This window comes from Gopherus evgoodei, chromosome 3, assembly GCF_007399415.2.
Source record: "Gopherus evgoodei ecotype Sinaloan lineage chromosome 3, rGopEvg1_v1.p, whole genome shotgun sequence".
Classification (NCBI taxonomy): Eukaryota; Metazoa; Chordata; order Testudines; family Testudinidae; genus Gopherus; species Gopherus evgoodei.
This window is the reverse complement of record NC_044324.1, coordinates 54,751,612-54,772,089: the sequence shown is the minus strand read 5'-3', so window position 1 is coordinate 54,772,089 and position 20,478 is coordinate 54,751,612. Positions and strand designations below refer to the sequence as shown.

The window sequence follows — 20,478 nt, the reverse complement described above, 5'->3', positions numbered from 1 at the left end:
TATAGTGGGTTCTGAGTCATTCTAGTACTTTTGTACCACAGTGGCTGGGCACTTGAGAGATATGGAGTTCACACCTGATATATCTGCTATTGGAATGGTCCCATTAGCACCTTCATTCTTTCTCAGAGGGCATTACAGGGCTCCGCCTATCTATCCTTGGAAGCAGTATCTCTGCTCACCCACCTTCTGCTTCTATCCTTTTTACATGCAGCTCTGGAGTGGTACTTTTATTTTAAAAAATACTAGTTTGGGTCTTAATTATTTAAGTATTTTTCAGATTTTGAAAGCTGTTTTGGCTGTGAAAGTAACACTTTAAGGAATCGTAATTCATCCATAAACCAGAGACACAAATGTGTTAGACAGCAGACTGCCGCCGGGGCCCAAGGAGTGAGTTTATCTAAAGCACATTTTCAAGCCAATTTTAGCTCTACTGGTGGGAAAACACCTATTCCGTTCTGTAGGCATGCAAAGACAACTTAGCTAAAGTGGAAAAACAGCCCTACTCCTTCTCCCATTAAAATCAATGGCAAAACTCCCATTGACTTCATTAGCCGCAGGATTGGGGCCATAGGCTGAAATGAATATTCCTCCAATGTCTAAAAGAAATGGATTTCAAATTTAAGAGCTTCTTAAGTGGCAACTTGTTTGAAGTGCTGCAGCTGAGATGTCTTGAGCTTGATTTATCAGAAGTGCTGAACACACCAAGTTCCAGGTAAAGTCAAAGAGGGATGTGAGTGCTCCCCTCCTTGGAAATTATGGCCAAGTCTCAAGTCATGCACCCAAAGTCACTGGATGCTTTTAAAAATGTAGGCCTTGGTCTTTCAGACATAATGTGCCTTGTGAATGTAGGGTTCAAGACAAAATCCTTACTCTGACAATGTTCTCTATAGATTCCTTTTAATTTTTCTGTTAATAAAAGAGTGATCAGTGATGCAGGAGCAGGTGATTATAGAGAGAGAGAATGTGTGTGTGTGTGTGCGCGTATGGAATCTTAAAAGGGAAGATACCACCCATCCTCCTTTTCTCTTCTACACTTGTGCAATCTATTCATCACAATAAAATACTAACTAAATTTGAAACCTGTATTACTTTTGGCAGTTTATTTAATAGAGATCTACAATGATATTTCAGTCCAATACTGAGACATGAATTGGCAGATAAAATTTGGAATCTTACCAACGTGTATTTTATATCATCCAGCTAAGAGCCATGATAGACAAAAGTGTTGCTGAAAACTGGCCCTGAAGGGCATTTTATAATTACAGTACCAATGGAATTACTCCATCAGTTATTAGCTTACTTCAAAATCTAAACTGGGTAACAGAATCAGAGAAAATAATGTAAGTGAAACTACTTCAGTAAAAATCCTTTTTTAGCAGGTTTTCAAAGTAACAGGGTTTTTTTTAAAGCTTCTTAACTAGCAATAATCAGAAGATGCAATTGCTCTCTCTCTTACCATCCACACAAATCCTAGTTTTTGTTTTTTAAATAGTCTGCTGATGGTCAATTTGTAGATTATAATAATTGTTTGTCAGGGTGAGTTAGGACTGAAAAGCTGAGTGAGTTAGGCCCGCCTTACATAGTGGCAAAACAGTTTAAAGCTGGTTGTGGACAACCAAGGGTAAAAACCCATACATCCTTTAACCTACAACTCTACTTTAGATAAAGCCATTTTATTTTGTTCGTTTTTTATTTGGTTTAAAATAAAACACTCTTGCCACTCTAGCCAACCAAATTCTTATTATCTTGTTTGTCTGCAAAAGTTTAAACTAAACTTGGGGTTTGTTTACAAGTGTAATTCTGCCAGTCTGTGTAATAGAACCATTAGGGAATTGTGACATAGGCTTAAATATGATTGTCCCAAACAAAAAAAACTGTGTCAATCCAATTGTCTAGCCCAGCTAGTCCCGCACTTTAGATGGGCCCTTAAAGTTGTTTTATCTGTGTAGACTCTATGCTAAGACGCTATGCTTCCTTCCTCCTGGACCTCTTAGTCTGTGCCTCTAACTCAGAAATTCACAAACATTTTGAATAGTGTGGATGTGAAACAACCTCTATTATCTCCCCCTTGTACTGTAATTTCCATGGATCATTTCACCTCCTAGTCATGATTGCATAAAACCATTGTGGCAACTACAGCAATTGCTTCTATCAAGTATGAGTATTTAGGAGCCAGTAACATGTGATCAGCCCGCTCTCCACAGTCTACCAGTGATCCACAGACTACAGTTGAGAATCTCTGATGTAACTATTGAATGCATTTTCCCCTGCACCCTCCTATATTTTCCATTATTATTTTCTAAATACTACAGCATATTCTTTACTATGCCCCTGATCTTTGCCACCCTTTTTATGGTTTCCTCTTCCCTCCAATTCCACTAAAAACATATGATTTTTCTAAATCACTGCTTTCCATCTGTCTTGGGGATTTTAATCACACCCACCACCCTAATAACTAAGGCCCAAATTCACAATGATACTTAGGTGCCTATCTGCCTCTTTAGGCCTCATTTAGGTGCCACTGACATTCTCAAAACTGCCGCTCAACTGTTGCCTAATCCCATAGGCACCTAAATCTCCTAGGTGCCTATATTCCTACTGGTCAGCATTTGCAAAGCCACCCAAGTGCTGACTTCTCCCCACAGCAAACAGGCTGCTTCGAGTGCTAGTACAAGCCAATGCCCTGATGGCCCCAAAGGGTGAGTCTCAAACTGGGTTGTGGAGATACACTTACCTTGCCCATGGGGCCCAATCCTGTAGGCATGCTCTGAACACATCAAGGACCTAATACTTGCCACATCCCCCAGCAGGTGGGCTGGATGCAGACCACTGATGGGGGGAAGGGAGGCAGTATATCATCTGTACAAAAGTATCAGAGGGGTAGTCATGTTAGTCTGGATCTGTAAAAGCAGCAAAGAGTCCTGTGGCACCTTATAGACTAACAGATGTATTGAAGCATAAGCTTTCATGGGTGAATACCCACTTCGTCAGACGCATGATCCCTGCATGAGTCTGACAAAGTGGGTATTCACCCATGAAAGCTTATGCTCCAATACATCTGTTAGTCTATAAGGTGCCATGGGACTCTTTATTGTTTTTCAATCTGTACAAAAGACAGCTGGAGGCAAACAGGTCAAGAATTTTTTGGAAAAATGTACACACATCCTGGTGGTTAAGACAGTCACCTAGGATGTGAAAGACTTGGGTTCTTGTCCCTGCTCCAGACTTCAACTCAAGCCTCACATCCCCAATGACTAACTTAACCACTAGGTTATTGAGTATTCTGGGACAGGTCTTCTCTCAGTATCTCCTGGTAGAGCTGTTCTGCTTTGTATAAATATTCATTGAAGCACAGACTTAAAATTGAGTCTCCCACATCCTAAGTAAGTGCCCTAACCAGAGATTTTTCATGAGTGTTCATGGCTGAGGATCCCATCTGGAAGGCGGCATCTATCTCTGGTCTGTCAGTAAGATGGCTAATACCCAGATCAATGGGAGTTAGATCCCTCAACATCCTTTGAGGATCTGAGCCTTATGCCTTGCTGCTTTGCTCAGCACTTCCAGCTAGTTTAGGTGATTCCCTGCTCAGCTCAGATTCTCAGTAACTCAGCTCCCTGCTGGCTACTGAGAATCCCTTCCTTCGGTGCCTCTCTCCCCACACGTATTGAAAAGGGAGCCTGGGTGCCTAATTTGCAGCCGAGAATTCCACTAGGGAGCAGTGTACATAGAGATTAGGCATTGCACAAAGTATCTTTGTGAATCTGGATTTAAGTGCTCTCAGGTAAATTCGATCCTCTGTGAATTTCATGAAGTCTGCTTTTCTCCCTTCCCTGTTAAAGTGAAGCTCTTCTTGGAATGTGCAACTTTTTGTTTAATTTATCTTAACTAGCAGAGACTCACAACCTACTCATTCAAACAGTTCAGGTGAGCTCACTCACACTCACTCAATTTCAGCTGGCTGCTGTAAGATGCCATCGTTTACTTTTATTTGTGAAATTCCTTTTTGAGGAGGAAGACACACATCAGGTAAATATTGATCTCCATTCTAGTCTCCAAGCCAGTCACTATCCCCAAATTTTAGTATTTTACGTTATTGCCAAAGAGATGGCAAACTCTCACCGGGGTGGGCAAACTTTTTGGCCTGAAAGCCACATCGGGGAATAGAAATTGTATGGCAGGCCATGAATGCTCACAAAATTGGGGTTGGGCTGCAGGAGAGGGTTAGGGGTGTGGGCTCTGGGATGGTGATGGTGTTGAGGAGTTTGGGGTGCAGGACAGTGTTCTGGGCTGGGAGGGGGATCATGACTGGGGCAGGAGTGCAGGAAAGGGGCAGATTCCAGGTGGGGGTGCAGGCTCTGTGGTGGGGATGGGGATAAGAGGTTTCGGATGCTGGAGGGTTCTCCAGGTTGGAATTGAGGGGTTTGGAGAGCAGGAGGGAGATCAGGGATCGGGCAGGCAGTTGGGCCATGGGGAGAGGCTCAGGGGTGCAGGCTTCGAGCAGCACTTACCCCATGCAGCACCTGGAAGCAGCAGCATGTCCCTTCTACGGCTCTGTCCCTGCCTGCAGGTATATGGGATCTTGGGGAGCAATTACACAGGTGGGGTGCCAGTTAATTTCTTTATTAAAGGAAAAGGGAAGTGGTGGGAATTTAACAATGAAATATGATGGGACGGGGTGTATAGGGTATTTACAATAGACAATGAAGGGGGGGGTTTCTTCTTACTAAACAGTGTAGGTAGTTCTAACAGTGGGGTGCAGTAAGTGGGGTTCAGCACAATGGGATACAGTACAGTCAATAAGCAACTCAACTTTATATAGGAACAACTCTAGATACAGTGTGGAATGCAAAATGTACCAAAAAGAAATGCAAGGTAAAATGGTAGCTTCTATATGAAATGGTCAACAGCTATATATATAATGTAACACAGTGGCATCAATGCAAATACAAAGTATATCAGAAAAGTGGAGGCGACCAATGGGGTAACCACAAGTAAGATGTGAATCACAGTGCAATGATACAATATGGGTGATAAGTGAAATTATGCAATGTAACAGCATAGAAGAAAATTATTGACTTAATTTGTGAGGTTGTAATAGCAGATAATCTGCAAGAGTGTACCTAAAGGCTGAGTCAAGAAACAGGAGTGGGGAGGGGAGTGAATGATCAGTGGCAACTGATGAGAGGAGAGTGCAGCTGCAAGCAACGAGAGACTGAAGCCCTGCGGGGTGAAGCCCAGAGCAGCAGTCTTCAGGAGCCTGCGGGCTGTACATACGGGAGACAAGAGAAGCTGGAGCGCACTTAAGGGGAGTCTGGGAGCAGCAAGAGGGGAGGGCGCTGAACGTGTAAGCGATGGGAAGGCACGTGGAGAATGGGGGAGACGGCTGAGGGAAGAAACAGGTTGCAGCAGCAGAGAGCACTTCAGGGAAGTTGTGGAGCAGCGGGGTGAAGACAAACGGAGCAGTGTGATGGCGATCTTCGGTAGGGGAGGGGCAGCAGAGAAGCAGGAGCACGAACACGGGAGATACAGGGAGAGGCAGCAGGGAGGTGTAAGGAAGGGCTGGAGGGACACCCAAAAAAAAAAGGGAGAGAAGCAGCAAAGGGTTTGGGAGGTTACACAGGGGGAGAAGCAGCAAGGGGTTACAACAGGGAGACACTGGGAAGTACACAGAGGGGGAGATTGGAGCGGGGGAAAAACGGACACGGGAAAGTTCAGGGAGAGATTGGGACAGCGGGAAGATGAATTCAAACAATCAAATTTATCTATCGTCTAACAATCAAATTTATATAAAATGACAAGCAGCTTATACAAAGTAACAAAACAGGTACAGAATATGACCAGGCAATGGCTTTTTTTAAATCTATCTTAATCAACGGCTAGGCAAAACAACAAATATCACAATTCTAAGCAAACTATAACAAGTAACTATACGGGGCAACAAAACAGCCTATAGCAAGGCAGGTGAAACTTACAAGTGCTACAATCTTAGCAAACTATGACTTATTAAACTAAAAAGCAAAACCTATGGTGCACCTTATGCTATGGGGAAGTCATAGAGGGCAGAGTAGTATGTGCCCAGAATACAGCTCCCAAGGCAGCCCCCCAGGAAGCCAAGGAATGGTGGCTGCAGCAGTGGATATGGCTGAAAGCAGTGAGCCCCGAAGCAAAGCCCACAGGAGCAGAGCTTAGCAGTGGCACAAACTTATTTTTAGGGGCAAAGCGCCGTGGAGTTTAAGAGAGGTTTTAAGACACAGACCAAGGTTTAGCTTGAATCTGTGTGCTGGGGAAACAGAGCCAGCAGCTAAAATAATAAAATAAAAGTATAGAAAGTTTCACAGAGGGATTCTTACCAGTCCCCAAGGTAGCAGCAAAGGCAGAAGCAGCAACAACATCAGAAGAAGCAAGGAGGGCTCGGTACGGTCACGATAATCAGGAGATCTCTCAGGCAGCAATTCATTCTTCGGGGGCGGGAGGGGTTAAAAAATGGGGGTATGCTCAAAATAAAACGAGAGCGGAGAAAGGACCCCCCAGAACCCCTGGCTGATCAGACCAGGCAGCAATGCAGGAACCTTTCCGATGTTTGTTTTAAAAATGCCTGTTTTTAAAGGCAGACTCAGGCAGTTTCCCGCCAGTAATCCTAATAGGCTCCCTCTGTCACAGGGGAGGAGACACAGGGAAAAACTGCACGTGAGCACAGAGATGTGTCTGGGCAGAGTCCTGAACAATAGGTGTGAGTTCACACCTCGGGACTCAAAAGCACATGAGGCCTATGACTCATGCCCAGGATCTTAAAAACACATTAGGTCTTGCAGCTCTGGACACTGCCTACTCTACACAAAGCCCAGGTTTAACAAGGTGATAACAGGACCAACCCTTTGAATAGGGCAGTGGTCCCACTTAGCACGCAGCACAAGTGGCCATCCCTTTGAGAAGGGCAATGGCTCTTGGTAAACAACTTAAGGGGCCCTCCCTTTGAGAAGGGCAGTGGCCCTGGTAAACAACTTAACAGCCAGGGAGGGGCGGCCACAGGAGGAGAACAAAAACAAAGTGGAGTATGGGGACAGCTGTAAGAAACAAAATGGAGTAGGGGGATAGCTGTAACAGACAGGATCCTATGCAGAGGCGCATCCAGGCAGCTCTACACACTGCCCCATACGCAGGCACCGCCCCTGCAGCTCCCATTGGAGCACTGGAGGGGGCCATTGAAGTGTGCAGGAGCCGGAGTGGGGCCATGCCGTGGCTTCTGGGAGCAGCATGGTGTGGCTCCTAACCCTGCACCCCGGATGGAGTGCCAGAGCGGAGCCAACCTGCGTGGTCTGGCCCCCAACCCTGCGCCCCAGCCAGAGTGCCAGAGCAGGGCTGAGCTGCGTGGTGCGGCCTCAACCCTGCACCCCAGCCACAGCGGGGCTGAACCGCATGGTGCAGCCCCCAACCCAGCACCAAAGCAGGGCTGAGCCATGTGGTGCAGCCCCCGACCCCGCTCTCTATCCCGATCTACACATTACTATCAGTTAAGGATCAGAGGGGTACCTGTGTTAGTCTGGATCTGTAAAAGCAGCAAAGAATCCTGTGGCACTTTATAGACTGACGGATGTTTTGGAGCATGAACTTTCGTGGCTGAATACCCACTTCGTCAGATGCATGTGACGAAGTGGGTATTAAGCCACGAAAGCTCATACTCCAAAACATCTGTCAGTCTATAAGGTGCCACAGGATTCTTTGCTGCCTTTATTAGTTAAGGCTACATTTTAGTCAAGGGTATTTTTAATAAACAAAAATTCTTGGCTTGGTTCATGACTTTTACTAAAAATACCAGTGAATAAAACTTGGGAGAGGGGCTACCTGGAGACCCCACGGGTGCTGGGGAAGGGTGGCCTGGCTGCCTGGGGGGAGTGGGGTGGCTGATGGAGCACGGCCCGGGACCCCCGCTGGTGTTGGCGGGGCCAGCAGGCTCCCTATCTGACTCCACGCCTCCCTCCCTCCCCCAGCAGCAGAATTTGGGTTTGGGATGAGGCAGTGGGTTGGGGCACAGGATGGGGTGAGGAGGGCTCTCCACGTCGCTTATCTGGGAGACTCCCCGGAAGCGGCATCATTCCCCTCGCTCAACTGATAGGTGGAGGCGTGGTGGTCAGGCAGCTCTGCACGCTGCCTCCACCCAGAGTGCTGGCTTCTCTTCGGGAACCACGGCCAATGGGAGCTGCGGCAGCGGTGCCTGCAGGCGGAGGCAGTGCACAAAGCTGCCTGGCCATGCCTCCACCTGGGAGCTAAGTGAGGGGGATGCAGCTGCTTCTGGGGAGTCCCCCAGGTAAGCACTGCCCAGAGCCCGCCTCACCCCATCCCATGTCCCAACCCCCTCCCACACTCAAACTCTGCTGCTGGCGGTGGCCCTAAACTGACCCAGAGCGGCCGGTGCGCCTTGCGCGGAGACTGCCTGAGCTGCCCTTGAGCCAGATGCATTGGCCACTGCAGAAGTCATGGAGGTCACAGAAAGTCACAGAATCCATGACTTTTGTGACAAACTGACAGCCTTACTATTAGTTTATCTCCAGTTCACTCGCTTTATTTATTGTCCTAAAGACTATCTAATTTAGATGGCCAACACCCTGGAGCAGGGAGCAGGGGAATTTTATTTCTCTATTAAGTACCCTATTCTGGAGAGAAAGCCAGAATATAATTTAACTGTGGATACTGTAACTTTTGTAAGCACTCCGATATTCTTGTGAGGTGTTGGGTAACGAGAGAGAGAGAAAGAATAGCTATATAGAATTGTATTTATTATATTACACAAAAACTACATTAAACTACTGTAATGTTATTAAGGTTGCACAGTTAAGCACTCAAATGTTAGAAAATAGCAGAATTACAGGTGCCTATGAATTCAACCCCTTATGCATATGAATGATACACTCTTTAATTATATGATCACATGATATTTCTCCACAGGACCTTTGCCTCACTCAGTGCATAGGCTACAGCTTTTCAAATAAAGGGTCACACTTAGTTAACATAGGAAAGATAATATATTTTCCCTAGTTTCATTCTCAGACACAGCTGAACTGTTTTGGTTTAAAATTTTTCCCAAAAATTCAGCCTGAGGCAGACACTTGGCATGAAAAATGTCAGTCCAAAACTGATGAAGTTCAGCAAAGTTATAAGCAACTAAAAACAAGGTCTTATGAGGTACATCTACAATGCAAGTGAAGGTGTGATTGTAGTGCAGGTAGGCAAACCCTTGCTTTTAAACTAGGGAACAAGGGTAACAGCAGTGTAGATGTGTCAGCAGGGCTAGCGACCAGAGTACAAGTGCTCGTGACACTGGCAGGGAAGGGTCAGGCAACCTAAATAACAGGCTGTTCTAGAAACCCTCTCCATTTAGCAGCACTAATGTGATCAGCAAACATCAGCAGGGGACAGTGAAAGAAGAATGTATGGGATGGTTACTGCCAGGCTGGGCCAAAGTCCTCCCTTGCCCTGCATGTTACCCCTTTGCTCCGGACATCGCTTGTGCAGGAGCCCACGAGTCATTAACCCTTGTGCAGTGTCCTGAATACAAGCCACGCTCAGTGCAGTGACCTCCTGCACCATTGCAGGGCCCGCTCTGCCACACTCTCTCACTACAGGGAGTAAGATGACCAGATGTCCCAATCTTATAGACCCAGTCCCACTATGCGGGGCCTTTTCTTATTTATATAAGAGCCTATTACCCCCCATCCCCGTCCTGATTTTTCAGACTTGCCATCAGATCACCCTAGCAAGGGGGGCAGGGGGGCGGCCAGTGTCTGGGCTGCAGCCCCGCCGGGAGCTGCCAAGTCAGCAGCCCGCAATAGCAATGAGTAGGAGTGGGGGAGCTGGGCAGCACCTCCCCACAACCGCTCCGATTGGCCGCCTCGGCCGACAGCTGACTGGGGTGATGAGCCGAGAGTTTGCGTTTCCAGCAGCAGAGAGCAATGAGCTCAGCACGGATCCGCCCCGCATACGGGGTGGGGCATGGGCTGAGCGGCCCAGCTGGATGGGAGACATAACGGTCCCGGGCCGGGCCGGGCTGTGTAGTTTTTTTGGGGGGGCTAGAGGGGAAGGCCGCGATGGGGTGCAACCGATCCCCAGCCCCGCCGCTCCCTCCGTCCCTCCCGCAGCCCCACTACCCCCTTCTCCTCTGGATCGGACCTCGCTACCCCAGCCGCTCCTCGGGCTCATGCTTCACTTGTCCCCATGCCGGTGCTTTGCCCGTCAGCAGGCGAGTCTCTGCCCTTCGCTCCCAGGACTCCACTGCCAGTCAGCCTCGCCCCCTTCTCCCCGCCCCGTCTCTTCCTGTCCCTGTGGGGCTCCCCAGTCCCGAACGTTCCATTAACCCTGGATTGGTCCTGGCGATCATGACGTCATAGCGCCCCCCTTCCAGACAGCTTCTCATTTGTCCCTAGCACCATTGTTACGTCACAATCAGCCCACGATTTACTCAGGGGACCGTACTTCCCACTCTTCCCCCCGCCTTCCTCCGCGCGGCGCCCGGCCCTTTCCTCACCGCCTCGCTCTGCAGCGTGACAGCGCCGGCCGGCAGCCGCTGCCTCCCTCCTCCCGCACCAGCTGCCGCCGCCCGAGGCTGCTCGCGGAGTGAGGAGAAGGTAAAGTCCTGCCGGGCAAACTTCCCCAGAGCTTCTGGGCCGGGTCCCTGCTGCCCCTGCAGGGGGAACGGCAACTTGTGCTGCCCGCTCCGCGGTGGCGCCCGTGGGGTGGTGGCGAGCTGGGCCCCCGGCCGCAGCAGCCTGTGGGAGCAGCGGCTGGTGGTTGGGCTGGGAGCCGCTGACAGACTGTGCGGGCAGGGGGGAAGCGGCGGCCGGGTGCCGGAGGGAGCCTGGTGCTGTTTCCAGGCAGCATTCATGCAACCCTGCGGCTGCACGCAATAAATAAATAAATGAAAATCAGAACATGAAAGGGCGCGCGGTGCATCCGCTGTTGCCGCGGGGGTGGTGCTGCGTCCAGGCCCGGCGAGCTGGAGCGTACTACCAGGAGCTGGAGCTGGCGCCGGCGCTCGTGCCTGGGGAAGAGGGCTGGGGAGCAGCTGGAGCTTTTTCGACGGCCGGGAGAGTCGCAACAAGTGGTGTCTCTAGTGTCCTGCTGCTGCTTGCGGTGACTTTCCACCCTGGGGCGCGTGGCCAGGAACCGCTCCTGCACCGAGAACTACTTCGGGCTCATCCCCAGCGCCCTGCTCCCGCTGGCTGAGGGGATCGCGACCATTTCTTAGTTCCGGGGGACAGCCGTGGTCTTGGGGCTGGGAGCCAGGAGTGCTGGTTTTTCAACTGACTGGCTGCGTGGCCTCTAGTTAGCCACGGAGCCTCCTTGGGGCTTGGTTTAAATCACCGCTGTAGCACAGTGGTTGCAACCCGCACCTCATTCCCATCGGTGTGAGATTAATGAGCACTTGCAAAGCATGCTGAGATCCTCAAATGGAGGGAGCTGTGAAAGCGCAAAGGGGTGCATCATGCTGGTGGATAAACTGAACATGAGAGGGGAAATTTGCCAGATTGAGTATTACTGGGGATTTACTGCTGATATACAGTATATTGCCATATGAATGGAAAATGTGCTGCTTTGGTAATGTCTGAAGGTTCTTTCATTTTATGGAATGTAATTAAGTGAAACCAAATGGGGAGGAGGTTGGAAGGGAACATAGACTTTCATTTCAAGCTTTTTCTTGATTACAGTCACTCAAGAGTATGATGCAGTTGCTCATTACCATGACTACTGCATTCACTTTAACTTCAACAGCAGCTGACTTCCTCCTTTCACTAGCTTGACACGTAAGTAGAGAAAGAAGGAATATATAGGGAAGAATTGTTCCCAGAAGCCAAGCTGTTAATCTAAGGGAATTGTCATCATTTGTAAAATATCCCCAAAGGTGCCCCTGAAAGTTAGATGAATTGCTCCGGAAGGAGAGCTAAATCCTGTTATGGTGTAAGAAGATTTCTGCCGCTTTTTCCCCTCATATGATATAATACTAATCCATAATGTATTTGGATGGAAAGAAACAAATTCCAGATTGAACATGTTCTGTGAATAAGAACAACACGCAGATTTTGATTTTAAGGAAGCATCGCTGTGCATTAGTATCAAATGAGGTAAGGTTTCAGTAGAGGTGACTGGATATGAAGAGTATTTTGGTAATCTAGATTTAGATAGCTGGTGGAGAATGTTTTGATTAAATGTTTTTCTGCCACAAAATTCCAATTATTCGAAACTGAAACTTTCTGTGGAAATAAATCCATTTCTATGAGAATTTCATTGGGAAAGTTTCTTCAGTCTAGAACGGAATTTTTGGTCAAAACCAGAGAGAAACACCAGATAAGCTCAGTAGTTAGGGCACTCACCTGAGATGTGGGAGACTAGTCTCTGCTCTGAATCAGGCGGAACAGGGACTTACTAAATATTCTTTAGGCTAGACAGCAAATCAGGCAGAGCAGAGGTTTGAATTTGAGCCTCTCACATCCTAGGTGACTGTCCTCACCACTGGCTATTCTGTGTGTGGGTATGTAAGAGAGAGAGCTTTGTTTTTCATGGGAAAAATTCAAACTGTCTTTATTTTGGTCTATATTAGAATTAAAGCAATTTCTGAAACCTGATTTTTTTTTTATTTTTTTTTTTTTTTGCAAACAAGGAATCTCCTTTTCTGGCCATCCCTAAGCTACCTAGACTTAAAAAACTGAACAACAAATAAGAATGTAAGGGGAAACTTCTGAGGGGAGCTGGCAAGCCATTTATATTCCATTTATGCAGAGCCATAGAGGTGTGCAATCCTTTAAAAAATGTGAGAAGACTAGGTATCTGTCCTGAATATTTTTTATTAATCCTTTGTGTTACTTAACTAATTTAGATTTTAATTAGGTGAGAGAGCAGACAGGATGGTCTCGATGACTGAAAGGCATTGGTGTTGAGGCATTTTTTTAAAATATAGACATAAAGCCTAAGGTATTGTACAAAGTGTTTCAGGGAAAGGAAAGGGTGTCAGCAAAACTACACATTAAAGCTTTGTGGAAGCTAACTAACATCTTCTCTACTTAAGTCCCTTCACCTCCTTCCCTAAAACATTAGTCTTCAAAGCCCCTAATCTGACTCTTAAGTCCATGTTCAGGTTCTTGAGAGGTTCCATATTGTAGCCAGCGTCCTTTCAACTGTAACTTTGTTGTTGTCAAAAGACACAAGACATATCGTCTCTAGAGGTGAGGATGTTGGCTGCACAGTGCTCTCAGCCCAGGGAGCAAGAGACTAGCATAAAGGGCCTAACCAGTTGTGGGAGTGCATAATACAACCATTATGCCTCCCCTGTATCCTAATTGACATCTGTTAGTGGGAGAAAGCATCAGATGCCTGTCTCTGAACAGCAAAGCATTGATGGCTGCTGGTAAAAGTGCAATGCAGAAGGCTTAACAGGGATATTATTGATTGGAGGGTGGGGGGGGAACTGATGCTACTGTAGATAAGGTGCTGGTCTACAAAGTAGGAAGCCACTGAAAATGAATCTGTGCTACCTGAAGCACAGTTATGCAGCTGAAGCTAAAAGAAGGTAGTTGTAGCGATGTGAGGAAATGAGTTGAAAGTAACACAAGTACAAGGCTTTGTCTAGAGTAGTATTTTCCACAAAACTTCCCACCATCACATTATCTCTGGTGGCAGCAACTGTTGGAGTATTAGTGTATTCAGGCCATTGGCAACTGCTAACATTTTAATCATTTGGTTTACACAATTGCTTGTGGTGGACTTGGCCTGGTGGTGGTTAATATGGCTTTAAAATTTAAATGTAGATTCAGGTAAATGCTGTACTGTATTGGTATTGAGTTGCTAGTGTAAACAGGAGGCAGGTATTCAGATTTTCAGGATGGGGGAGGGGTAGGTAAAACATCTGAGCTTTGTCTATACTAGTACTTACACCATTGTCCTGCCTCATTGGGTCTTATGTACATTTCTTGGCTGCAAGATACCACTGGTGTAGCTTTGCCAATGGTGGTAGTGATGGAAGCTGTAATAGAGACAGGAATCAAATGTTTACCACTGTCATCTAAATCTGTTCAGCAACTATACCTGGAGTTCTGTAACATGGATGCTAATTTTTCTAGGGTGGACTAGACAAGGCTGGGGTAAGGAGAGATCAGCATCTTTTGATGGGGAATTGGGATAGTTGCCAAATGGGGACTTGTACCTGTCCTGTGTGATGGGAACTGCACCTGTGCTAATGGGATGCAGGCCTGCTGCAAACATCTGAGTTTCATTGTTTCTTTGAAGACTCTTGATGCCATTAAATTACATGAGTTTGTCTAGAGGAAATAGCTTTTCACCTTTGTTGCATGCCAGAGCCTGATAAAAGGACATTGTACTTATATTACCAAGCTTACATTTTAAGACTGTTTGTTTTTAAAGGTGAAGACTTCATTACTGGCTAACAAGACTTACATGTCAAATAAACTGAAACAGAAGCCAAAGTTTGCTTATATAACTGAATTCCTTGACGGGTACATATTGCTTAACAAAAAGACACTGGAAAAACTCCAGGGGTGTCTCTAAGTGCCTGTTATGCTTAATGTCTTTATTGAAAATGAGTTAATACACTTGCACATTGACACGCAAAAGATTTGTAACTGCGAAAGAGGATAGTAGCAAAAATAACTGACATGAATTCTGTTTTGTAAGATTAGGAAAAGACTGACAAAATGGACTCTTTGTTCTATTGTGCATGCTGTGTTTTAAAACTGTTACATGTATGACACTTGTATATTGTATTTTATATGTCTATCTATTGATGTATCAAGTATCTTGCCTGTTACATTGTTTCATTGTTATTACATTGGTGTGGAGAAGTGTAAACAAGGTCAGAGGATTTCTCATATCACATACCTGGTCCCTGTTAACACAGGGGTTAGAATCAAACATTCAAATAGGAATTTTCCCTTCTCTATCCACTTCTTTTCCTCTCTGACCTTCATTTTATGTCATCTAGATGAGGAATTAAATAGAGATGAAGTGATTAATTGAGTTGAAATATGCAATTATGTCAATTAAGAAAGATCTAATTTGATAAGAATCCCAGATGTTGGGGCTCCAGATCAGAATATCTTGAAGTGGGTAATCTTTTGCACCTCAGTACTTATGGGTAATGGGTTGAAGACTAATCATTTTAAAACTCAGAAACAGCTTGTTTAAAGATTTAAACAAATCTCTTCCATGGGCTATTTCATGTGCTTGCTGAGGTTCCTAAAGTAAGCATCTTCTTTTTTTAATCGGAGTTACAATGTTTAGGCCTGGGAAGTTTAAAGTAGCTGGGCTGTGTTCTAAACTGCCTGTTGGGGAAAATGTTTTGTTATAAATTATATGCAGGTGATAACTGGAAACCTTCCAACACTGAACAGCCCTTCTTTCTATGCCTTTGCCACGTTGCTGTCCCAGTCTTTGGGGCCATACATGTCTCACTTCTGCTTCAGCAAGGCTTGAAAAAATTACCCAACACCTGTGCCTAAAGTCTACTTACCAGATTGAAATGCATCAGTGCCTTATGCCATTCTCCCCTCGCCCAATCTCCCAGTGGTCAAGTATCACAACATTCCTTGGTCTGTTGCTGGCTGAACTGTGAGTTGCCAGTTAATGTCCCCTCCCCTGCACAAACTATTTAACTCAACGTGTGTATGTCGAGGCGATGAAAAATGAATACTATGATGCCTGTAAATAAATTAACTAATGCTGTATCTGCCACACCCTCTCACCCACAAATGAAATTAATGCGGGGCAACCCTCTTGCACTATAAATACTTTTGTTGCCCCTAAATATAGACCTCTATTGCGGTGATGGGGGTTGAGGTTTCTCTCCTCCTAGACGGGACCCCAGCCCATGCAGAAACAGGGGAAGGTGCGCTGAGATCTGGAGAAGCCCTGGTCAGCCTGAAAAAGAGTGATGGCCCTCTGCTTGTCTCCCTGACAGAAGGCTCTTGTATGGGATGACCACCTTATCAAGCGGAGTGCCCTGACATGGGCAGGGGGTGGGGAGGATTCTGAGGGATTCTGGTGAAGTGGTATACTGCCACTGTCCCAGCTGAGATCTCTGTTGGTGTGATGGAATCCCCTATGCTTATGGAGAATCTCTGCCATCCCAGAAGAGGTAGCGTTGGAGGGACCCCTTCATGCATGTAGAGCTTTCATGGGGCTCCTACTGTTTTTAGTTCCACATGGTGGTGGCTATTCCTCCACTAACCCCTGAGTCTCCTATAGCATTGGTGGTGGTGCTGGCATTGTTTCTCTGCAGATGTACAAGGATGCTCCATGTTTAATTCCACACTGAGTTTGTAGATGGAACACCTTACTTAAGCTGGTTCATAAGGCTACCATGCTCCATCAGAGTTCCTCTTGATACCTACAAGAAATTGGCAAATTAGGCACCTATATACTTTGATATCTCTCATGCTATGTGCATTAGTAGCATAGTGATCCTGAGTAACCAGGTAATCTTACTGATATTGCCTTTGTCCTTCTCTCAACCCTTCTACACTGCGTGTGTTGCCTCCCTTCTTTGTTATGTCTGAAATTAGTTTGTGAGCTCTTTGGGGTAGTGCTCCTATTTTTCTTTCAGTATTGTGAAATGCTTAGTGTTCTGTGGAGAACAGTGAAATATTAATATAGGGGATTGTCGTGAAATATTAATGTAGGGGATTGTAATTTTCCTCCATAGATCTCAAAATGCTTCACATGGTGCGTAAGCATCTGTGAGACACTGACAATATCCTGAACAAACTGTATGGAATTAAGATAAACATTATTGAATTACGTTAACCTTATTGAATTAGGGTTAATATCTTTGGTGTACATTGTATTCAGATGCATTTGTGTATGTGCTGTTGAGTAATTGTATGACTTCCATGAGAAGGGTAAATAGGAGAACAGCAGGGGCGAGCAAGCAAATTCACTCATGTTGTGAAATCTCCAGAGAAGCCATCTCCATTGCATATACTAACTGTCTCTGGAGAATCCAATTTTCAACGGACAAAGAAAGGGGTTTTTGGATAAACAGCCTGGCTTTAAACTGGCTCAGGGCCTCCTTCCTGATCAGGGCCCCTTGTGCACAGAGGTCCCCAATCCTTTGGAAAGGATTGGAAGAACTTGTCCTACTGAGGTCCCATAAGACTGGTTGTTCTGAGTGAAATGGTGATGAACTTTTAACCACAAAGAATCCCCCTTGGGTGGCGGTTTGAAGGACTCCCACCAGAATCCATGTTAGGGCTGAGGTTAACTCTATGAAACTTATTAGTATATGTGTAGTTTCTTTTATTGTTTTTTGGTGTTTTCTCGGTAATGCTTTTTACCTTAATAATGAAATAGGCTTGCATAGACAGGACTGTGTGGTACTTACAGCTGTAGCAATTATACCTTTTAAGTCTCTCTGAAGGAGGAAGCAAGCAGGTGCCTTTGGCAGCTGGTCTATGCTGGGAATAACACAGTGAAGGCAGGCAACTGTATAGCCTGGACATAACCAGTCAGAAGGGAGAGAGATGCAGGTCCCCAAAGTCAATGGTTGGGGAGCCAGTGGGTGCCCTTGCTGGACCTTTGAGGGGAAACACAGGTACAGTTGCCCTGAACATCATCTCCATTTTACATGATTATGATCATTGTACAATTGTAAAATACATAATTTGCAGCATTTGATAAATTCCCCTGTTTGCTTCAGGCTTCTCAACTAGCTTGTTGTTGAAAACCTACAAAATCCCTTTACCCTGCAGGTTCTTGCAAACTTTATCATGTAGAGTCCAGCATTTTAGCTCTGGAAATAATTGCCATAATAAAATAACAGTAGTCAATGCCTACATCTAAAGAATAACCAACTAGTTATGTTTTCAAAATTTAAAATTGTTTTTGTGTTCAAATCATCTCGATGAGAGTACTTAACAATGGTTCAACTAAATACTGGACTACTTCAGGAATATGATTAGTGGAATGACTTATCCAAGAAGAAGGGAGTAGTCTAGATTGCCTTCTCGAAGGTTTGCTAGCATTGATCAGTGTAAATGAGATATTTCCGTGTTTTTAAATTCACCTAAGATTGTTGATAAAACTTTGTAGCAGCTGCTCATGTTTTGATTCTTACAATGAAAATAAATGCTTCCTTGAAATCTATTTTAAAGATAAATTGAATAGGCCTTGTGACCTACAGTTTTACACAAGTAGAATCTCTCTGTTTTAATTAGTGAAATTAACTCTCCTAAATACATTCCCTTGGTTTCTCTTATTGTGTGTAAAATAGGAGTTCAAGAACAGACTAGTTCAAAGTAAATGAGTTCTGAAAGCTTCTCGAGTGTACTTTGGTGTATAGTAGAGAATTATTTGTAGTTCCTTAAGATGGTTAACTTGTATTAAACACAAAGTTCCAAGGCATTTAGAGAGGAAAAACAATAGTGTAACCATCTCCCTTACCGGTCCTCCAAGCTTAGCAGTTATAGTTATCTAGAATTGCTAACTCCAGTTAAAATTGAATCAGACTGTTTTTCTTGAGCTCTGTGTTGCAAGTTAAAACAACAGTCAATCAGTCCAGACACTGCATCCAGTACACTGCATCTCAGAATTGTGTATGTTTTTTACAAAAACAGAACTTTTACCTCAGTGGCTATGCTTCATTAATGGTAGCTACTTCAATGGTGCATCACATTTCTAGTTGGTAGAAATACAAACATCTTGCATGGACTCTAGTTTCTCTGGATTTATTAATCTTTAGTTTAAATTACTACACCTAACAGATGGGGATATTTTTTATATTCGTTTGGTTTGTCAGGTTACAGTAAAGCTTGCAGTAAATGAAGCTGGCTTCTTGTTGCTTTTTTTTAATGTAATGTCAAACTATAGATCAAGAGTCTTAAATTTTTCCTCCTATGATCTAAAATCCGGCCACATCCTTGTACCCTTTGTGCCACTTGCTCAGTGATTTAAATGAGGTGCTAATTCTATTGTTACCTCAGAGGATCTCTGCTCCCCTCCCTTCTGCTCACTACCTTAAGGAGAAAAGTAGCACTTTTTTTTTTTCCTCTCTGTGATTGGAAGAATAACTCCTCTTGCTGTAGCCACAGGGTTAAAACTCCTGTTGTAGAATTAAGGTGATGGACTTCAGCTCAAATGATGCTCTGGCTGTTAAGGAATATATGGCACGGGGGACTTTTTTTTTAGTGTCACAGTTCTTATGGATATTGCTGATGGTGGTGCTTTGAAGGGTTTAACACAAACAGGCATGTACTGAGATGAGGAAGTAAACATTTAATTTCATACAGTTTACAGTATTACTTGGATTTATGCCATTCACTTCAATAAACTATTGATGAGATAAGTGGCGTTCCTTTGCTTCCACTTCAAATGTTATGTTACATTTCATATTCCTTTTTATATTATATTGAAAGTGTTACAACTGAATCTTTAAAGTAGCAGATGTTTACCATGAAAGTCTAATTGTCTTATTTTTTTCTTAAACCATAGGCCTATAACATTTATTCTTTCCTGACCACAAATACTGCTTGCTGGCACCAGCTCTGAATTGTTTGTCTCAGACTAGGGCAGTAGATCTGTCCATCAGTCCGTACTTGTACAATCGCTTTTTAGTTTCTGCTAAGCTTTACATTTGTCATGTGAGGAGCATAGTTCATTGCGTCCATTCTGATTATAGGAAGGCAGCTCTGTTTGTTACAGTGATCAGAATTTCCTGTTCACATGAAAAATATATATTTTCTGGACAGGAAACTAACAGTGACCAACAAGCCTGGCAACTTTAGGTTGTGTCCGCCACTTTCCTTCTTTTTCATCACATCTCTGCCTATAAAAATGTCAAGCCATACACTTATTTACATGATCTGCTCTAGTGGCTTTGACAGTGTCTTTCATGTTCATTTTTTAGTGATAATTCTGATTGATTTTCTCACTTTCCCTTCTGTAACCAAGTTTCATAATCCATTCATGGCATCATAATTTGAATCAGCTACAACAAACAAGGCCGGACTGTGCCCACACAGCTGCTCTTTTCACAACAGTCACACTTGTGCATCCATGCCCACCACACTGCCTACTGATGTGTCCATATGTTCTCAGAAAATCTGGGCAGCTCTCGTGTAGTCCCTCTACAGGGGAATGTGCATGGGAAATACACACAGAGAGCAGCACCAGGAGTCTTGGAGCAATGCAGTCTGGCATATCACACTGAGCTGGGAAGAAGTGTTAGTAGCCAAACTGGCTATACATGCATGTCTAGGAAGCTATATCTATACTGTAGAAAACCAGGATGATCAGGTTATAGGAAGACAAGCATATTTCAGCCTAAATCAATGAAAGGGTAAAGCATTAACTGCTATCTTTACTTATGGAATATTAACTATACTGTGTGGGCAAAACTAATGTTTAGAGTCAACTGCATCCCTGAGGCTACACACCTTGTTAAGTTATTGTGAAAAGAGCATTGTCCTGACTTTTGAACCTTTC

At 44.9% G+C, this 20,478-nt stretch overlaps 1 protein-coding gene across 1 annotated transcript in view; it reads left to right on the top strand.

Annotated features, from left to right (window-relative positions):
- The first annotated feature begins 10,084 nt into the window (after nt 1-10,084).
- Nucleotides 10,085-20,478, top strand: part of ELOVL5 (ELOVL fatty acid elongase 5) — a 57,222-nt gene continuing 46,828 nt past the window's right edge. Inside the window, exon 1 of the mRNA XM_030555607.1 lies at nt 10,085-10,619. The gene's annotated coding sequence lies outside the window, so the exon portion shown is untranslated. The remainder of the gene's footprint in view (nt 10,620-20,478) is intronic.